A 7,119-nucleotide genomic window follows, 5' to 3' on the forward strand; every position below is an offset into this window, starting at 1 on the left:
TTTTTTTTTTTCCCTCAGAAGAGGTGAAAACCTTCCAAAACTTTCATGGGTGAAGCATGCCATATTTTCAGGAAGCACTGAGGAACAATCCTGCCTGGAGTGAAATAACACATTTATTTTGGTGACTTGCCAATCCCCAAAATCCCTGTGGGTATCAATATCTAAATGTTAGGGGATTTTGTAGAGGTTTTGTAGGTTTGGTCTGTCAGTTTTGCTGTACAACAGATTTGCTAGATGGTAAGAATTCTCCCCCATGTTTGAATTAAAGTTTTTGCTCCTGATGGCGTTATTTTGTTTAGCTATGGATTTCCACATGCTGTCTTGGTCTGTTACTGCCCAGCTTGCGATTCTGTTTTTACACAATGTTGCTAAGCTGGCTCGCTGACAGGAATATAGTCAGAGCTGTGGGCTGAATTCTGTTCCTTTACTGCTAACTAGTCTGCAGGAAGAAAGAGTTCATCCTCTCCTCTCTCGTGTGCTCTGGCTTCTCTCAGCTCGAGGAGTTTGTGATGAGGTCCCTGTTGCTCCTTAGCAAAGCTTTCCCTGGGGTATCCTCTCTTTTTTACACTATCTATTCCTCCAGCAGGATGAGTGAAGACATGAATGTTTTGGTCTCTGGAGCAGATGCCACAAATCAGTCTAGCACTTCTTTCTAATTTTAATGGAGATGAGCTGCTTGTCGTAATTTCTTTAATCTCTCATTTAGGATGTAGAGAGACCATAAATCTTAAAGCAACAAACATTCCCAAATCCTACACTTTGAAGTGAATGGGAGCTCCTGGATCATCAGCACTTTTCGGAAACAAGCTGCTTAACTAGGTGTCTGAAGTCATTACAGTCTTTTTCTTTCTGAAAACTTTGGTCTCAATATTTAAGGGAATATACAACAAAAAGTTTGCAACAAAAAGTGTGAGCAGTGCTTCCCTGAACAGCCTCAGACAAATCTGTTGGATACTGTAGCATCCAAACTGAGCACTCCTGAGTGCCAAGCCAAGAGTTTGGCTTGAAGATTACATTACATTTATTATTAGATTTTGTTTGGTGTAAGAGATTTGGGTGTTTTTTTTTTCTTTCAAAGTTGTTATTAAAAAACCCAAAACAAAACCAAGAAAATCCAACTCAAATATCGGGCTTGTTGTGATTTTTTAAAATTGTTTGCGTTATTGTTGTTTGTCTGGGTTTCTTTAAGTTTATTCTATCAGTACTTTTCATTCCCTATCTTAGATCTTCTCTTTTGAAAACTTACTGTTATTTGACTGTGGTGTGGAATAGTCTAAACAACTGCTATAAATATCTGCTAAAATATGTTTCTCTGCAGAGTATAACACAGCTAAATGTATGCAATGTATTATTATTATGTTCTTATTTTGCTTCCTCATTTTTGTCTTTAGTTAAAAATTCAATTTAACTCCATAGTCTCTATCAATGAATGAGTTAATCAAGCTGTGTTCTGGTACTTGAATTAGAGACTATTTTTAAAGAACAAGTACAATTTTTCCATAAATAATGTAGGCAATATACTGAAACATAGATTGAAAACCAGACCAATTTCTGAAAAATGCTTGCAAGTCAGTTAGGAAAGGAGGGGAACAAACATGAACGTAGTGTTGCTTATCATCTATTAATGGAACATATCTTGGCACAAGCGTTTACATTTCACCTCAGGGTAAACTCTTCAGCCTGTTGGCTGACTTTTGAGGGCTGACTCATCCTGGCAGCAGCCTTCAGCAGCCTGGCTTGTTGGAGTAGCCCGTGTGGTATGGGACTCATGTTTTAATGGCACAGGGGCACTTCCATGACAGCACTTTTGTGGTGATCTCATTGTGGGCAGGTGCTCATATTTTGTGTTGGGGGTTATTCTGCCTGAATAATCTTGCATTATTGTCTGTGTGCTCACAGCAGCACTGGAGTTTGGGGTGCTCACAGGTGCCCAAGCACTGCAAAGAAGTAGGTAAGAGCTGGACTACACTAGTGGAGGAGGTGGGGGGTATTCCCTGGGCTGGAAGTGTGGTGCTCTGCTATTGCTTGTAACCCTGTTTGTGTGTTGGGTCTCTTGACAGGCTGCCACAGGGCCATCAGCAATCCGAGTTCCCCCTTTGTATCCACACAATCCACACCTTTATTAAGTGCAGGCCCCAAGCTGGAGCAGCCTGTTCATGAAGGAATGTGCCAGGGCCCCACGCTGGAGCAGTTCATGAAGAACTGCAGCCCATGAGAAGGACTCACCCTGGAGGAGTCCATGGAGGACTCTCTCCTGAGGAGGGGATTCATGCTGGAGCAGGGAAGTGTGAGGAGCCCTCCCACTAAGGAGAAGGAATAGGAAGAAGCAACATGTGATGAACTGACCACAGCCCCCATTCCCCAACCAGGAGTAAAGTTAAGCCCATGAAGAAAAGGTGGGTGGTGAAAAGGTGTTCTTAAGATTTGGTTCTATTTGCCATTATCCTACTCTGATCTGACTGGTAAGACAAGTGAAGTAATTTCCCCAAATCAAGCCTGTTTTTCTGTGACAATGGAAGAATTGAAAAACAAAGGAAAGACAGTCAATGTAGGGCAAGATTGACAAAATTCATCACCTCTCGCTGGCAGCCTTACAGTGGTCCGTAAAACATGGTTAACATCTATGGGATATAGTAAGACAATTGAATAGATTTAGGATTTGGCTTCCATTTGAATGCTAGATTGAAATGCGTATGTCTGTCACAGGAAAAAAAATTACATTTGTGGCTTTCAGTTATCCACTATTAGCACAAAAAAAAAATATACTTTCATGATGCAGGTGAAAGCAAGATTGTTGTTCTAAACCTAAATAGCCCAGATCAAATAAGCTAAGTTGTTGTATCTTGGGGTTTCCTTTCCTTTCCCTTTCCCTTCCTTTCCCTTTCCTTTCCCTTTCCTTTCCCTTTCCTTTCCCTTTCCTTTCCTTTCCTTTCCTTTCCTTTCCTTTCCTTTCCTTTCCTTTCCTTTCCTTTCCTTTCCTTTCCTTTCCTTTCCTTTCCTTTCCTTTCCTTTCCTTTCCTTTCCTTTCCTTTCCTTTCCTTTCCTTTCCTTTCCTTTCCTTTCCTTTCCTTTCCTTTCCTTTCCTTTCCTTTCCTTTCCTTTCCTTTCCTTTCCTTTCCTTTCCTTTCCTTTCCTTTCCTCTCCTCTCCTCTCCTCTCCTCTCCTCTCCTCTCCTCTCCTCTCCTCTCCTCTCCTCTCCTCTCCTCTCCTCTCCTCTCCTCTCCTCTCCTCTCCTCTCCTCTCCTCTCCTCTCCTCTCCTCTCCTCTCCTCTCCTCTCCTCTCCTCTCCTCTCCTCTCCTCTCCTCTCCTCTCCTCTCCTCTCCTCTCCTCTCCTCTCCTCTCCTCTCCTCTCCTCTCCTCTCCTCTCCTCTCCTCTCCTCTCCTCTCCTCTCCTCTCCTCTCCTCTCCTCTCCTCTCCTCTCCTCTCCTCTCCTTTCCTTTCCTTCCCCTTCCCTCCCCTTTCCCCTTTCCTTTCCCCTTTCCCCTTTCTTTCTTTTTTTCCTTTCCTTTTTTTTTATTTAGCTTTATCCTAGAAGAAAAAATACAGTTGCCAGTACTGCTTCTAGACCCTTTAAGATTTTCTTAAGGGACACTAAATCTTTTCTCCACTGGTGAAAAAAGTGTGGGTTTGTGTCAGGGCGGTTAGCAAACTTGCATTGTCTTAAGGTGCTGTGAAGAGAATTTGCCAAGGTTAGTTTCCTTGCTGACTCCTCACGTTGACCTCGGGGTAAATGAGCGTCTCATCTTCCCAAAAGTAATGGTTTGTTATACCCTGGGTTGGGCCCCGTGTGTGGTTTATGCTGAGAGTTCTCCTGAGCTACAAACCAGTCCTGAGTGGGCTGATGGAGGGAGGAAGATGATTAGGTGTCAAAACTGGTGAGAGGCAGGGGAGCAGGACTCAAGTTGTGGCTAGTGATGGTAGGAGATACACACTGTCCCAGAGGAGCTGTCACAAATTTCCACAATGGTGGAACTGTTGCAGCCACTCTGATATTTGGGACCCTGACAGCAGAGATCAAAATTAACTTGTTTGCACAGAAATGCTATCATTTCAGTTTTGACTGCAGGGTTGGCCATCACCTACAGATCATGTGCATTTCCTAATAGTTCAAGTCTCTTGGACCCCTCCCAAAGGCATTCAGGGGATTCTGTTACTCCCATGTGATCTTTAAGAGCTGCCACAGGTCAGAATTTGAACTGAGCCTGTCAAGGTTGATGTGAATGTTTGGAAAGCCACTGGAAAAAGAACTGGCTTGGTTTTACAAGTGTAGGAAGCTCCTAGGCAGAGGGTCATAAATGCTCTACATAAAGACAGTGCTTGAACCAGGAAGACAAAATGGCTTTGGAGCATTGTTTGAACAGCACCCAAAGGGCTGCAGGACATCTGCCCAAGGGCTGCAGGCACACGTGCCCTTCACATCTCACAGCCTACAGTACAGAATGAGAACAGCAGTGCATTTATATGTCTTTTGTATGTTGCACCAGCATGTATATGTGCATTTATATCTGTGTGCAGCCTGCATAACACACAATAGATTGAGCTCTGGTTTGTGAAAATTTAAATGTTCCTCTTTTGACCCTGACTTTTTAAGTCCTGCAGCTAGGAAACCAAAGTAGATTTTGCAAGAGGTAATAGTGCCTACTTGGCTTGTTGCTATTGTTTCCATATCACTGTAACCAGACACACAAATATCAAGGCACAGCCTTCAAGACGCTGTGGAGGTCCCCTAGACCTCCTCTCTCTGCAAGAGAAGCAGCTGCCTGAAGCTCTGGACCTTCCTGCTTGTGTTCTCAAAGCCGAATTTCCAGCTTTGTGAGGAGGGTGAGCGACTCATGTCCAGCACAGAGATCACATGGGCAGGTGAGGTTTACAGAAGAACATCTCTGTGTGAGCTGCAGCTGTGTGAGTGAGGAACAGCCCCTCGGAGCAGCACAGGTGCCCCATTTCAGAATGTCCTGGGTCACTTTTGTGAGAGCCCTTTGAAGTCAGTTGCACAGACACGAGGGCATCTTGAACCATCTACAGGCATGAGACATCTTTGGGTGGCACTTTGCTTCTGCTCTCCTCATTCCCTTGAGGAGAAGGTCAAGAGACCAGATGAAACTCCCTAAGCAGAAATGTCAGGAGGTGAATCCCATTTAGGCAGCTTTCAAATTAATAAGCTACTCTGTAATTTCAGAACTAAACTCATTTATTTCACATTAAGAAATAGAAAGGCTACATTTATTTTTTCTGCCAGATAAGAGCAACTGATGAGTGACAGTTGTCCATTTTTTTTGTTGATGGCTGAAGTAACTGACTTTTGAAATGACAGAAAGAAGTTTGAAGCTGAGAATCATCCCAGGATAGCAGAAGATATTTGACAGAGTTTTACTAGTATAAATGTACTAGTATAAATTGACCAGCATACATGCTGGTCAATTGACCAGACTGAAAATAAAAATATATTGAAAAATATATATCTATATCTACATCTATATCTATGTCTATATATTTTTTAAATTTAAAATGCTTTAGACATATATATATATATATATATATATATATATATATATATATATATATATATTTTAAACAACAACAAAACTTCTTGTTGTCATTTTTTAAGTTTCATCAAAGCAACAGTTAATAGAAGGGAGAAGCTTCTGTGTCAACAGGTTAAGAACAATCACACTTTTCCAGAATTTTTATTTCAAATTAAAATTAAAATAATCTGTGCATTGTAGGTTTGTTTTAGTTGGGTTTTTTTTAATTTTTTGATTCCATTTTTCATGTGCTGTTCAAACAGAAGACCTTTTTTTAATGTCTGATGATGAAAAAAATGTTTTTATTTTTGTTGTTCAAGAAATATGAAAAAAATCCCCAAAATGAAATGGTGAAAATAAAATGTTTAGGAGAGAAAATATATGGCAGCCTTTCTTGAATGTGTAGTTAAATTAAATTTAAGGATATGTGTCACCAGCTATAATAGATGTAATTTCCGGATTATTTTTTAAATAGTAAATAGAAATTGGGATAGATACATGGTTGAGATTAGTCTTACCTACTATATTTTCTTATTATTTTTATCACTTTTATAAAATTTTCAGTGTTTTTTTTAATGAAGATTTAGCTTTGAAATATATCTGCAATTTACAGCTAGACAGAATCTTCCTCCAGGTTTTCCATGGGATGCAGCAAGCTGTTGAAATAAATGCTGCCAATTTCTGTGCTTTTGATACCAGGATTGTTTTTGTGACCTGGTAATTTACGAGGGCTTGCAACTGAGTGGCCTCATTTTGCTTGTAAGGTTACCAGTGAAGAGCAAAAGCTGATCCTAGCTAGTCTCCAAGGTTTGGGTTCTATTTCGAGGGTTTACTTTAACTGAGAAACATTACAGCAAAATTAAGAGCCTAACTTTGCATGACATTTTCATCTGAACTTGTAATTAAAAAATTTATTGTCTGATTGACCCCCTGTGTGAGAGGGAAATAAATCTCCTGCTTAAGACAGCTATTATATCTGGTGCCACATATCAGGTTGTCTCTACAGGTCCCTGTCAAAGCAGAGTTGTAGGCTTATTAGCATCCTATTAATATGTGCATAAAATGTAGTCTGTGTCTGAGCACAAATACACAAGCTGGGAAATCAAAGAGAAATCCTTCACACCTTTTGCTGGCTTCATCCTGAACTTTTATTTAGCTTAAAACAACTTCCTTAAGAGAATTTCCTCTTCTAAAGGAAACACTGTTCTCCATACTTAGCAGGGGAATACTGCATTGAATTATTTTTGGAGTGACACAGTCACCATTGGGAGAGAACTGCTTTAATCACGACATATGAATCTTGATTTTTGTCTTGTGTAAAGTATCGATCAATGTGAAAAGTTTTGATCTATCTGTGGCTATTTTTTTCTTTATAGGTAAAGGTTAGGGAAATGTTGAGCAGAGAGTATTTTCACTTGTATTTTATCAAAATCTTATTAAGAAAGGTCTACAAAGGCTGCTCTGTGTTGCAAGTTTTATTTATACGAACAATAGTAGCATACTTGTTTCTGAGTATTTTAGGGCTTTATGTATACTACAAAACTCTAAAGTCAGTTTCATACTGACTTTGATATTGCAGTGCAAAAACCTTG

At 40.3% G+C, this 7,119-nt stretch overlaps 1 long non-coding RNA gene across 1 annotated transcript in view; it reads left to right on the top strand.

Annotated features, from left to right (window-relative positions):
* The window catches only part of LOC144246053 (uncharacterized), a 53,145-nt gene continuing 46,026 nt past the window's right edge, over nucleotides 1-7,119 (top strand). Inside the window, exon 1 of the long non-coding RNA XR_014954339.1 lies at nucleotides 1-2,396. This is a non-coding gene — a long non-coding RNA (uncharacterized LOC144246053). The remainder of the gene's footprint in view (nucleotides 2,397-7,119) is intronic.

This window comes from Lonchura striata, chromosome 3 (assembly GCF_050655825.1).
Source record: "Lonchura striata isolate lonStrDom1 chromosome 3, ASM5065582v1, whole genome shotgun sequence".
Classification (NCBI taxonomy): domain Eukaryota; kingdom Metazoa; phylum Chordata; class Aves; order Passeriformes; family Estrildidae; genus Lonchura; species Lonchura striata.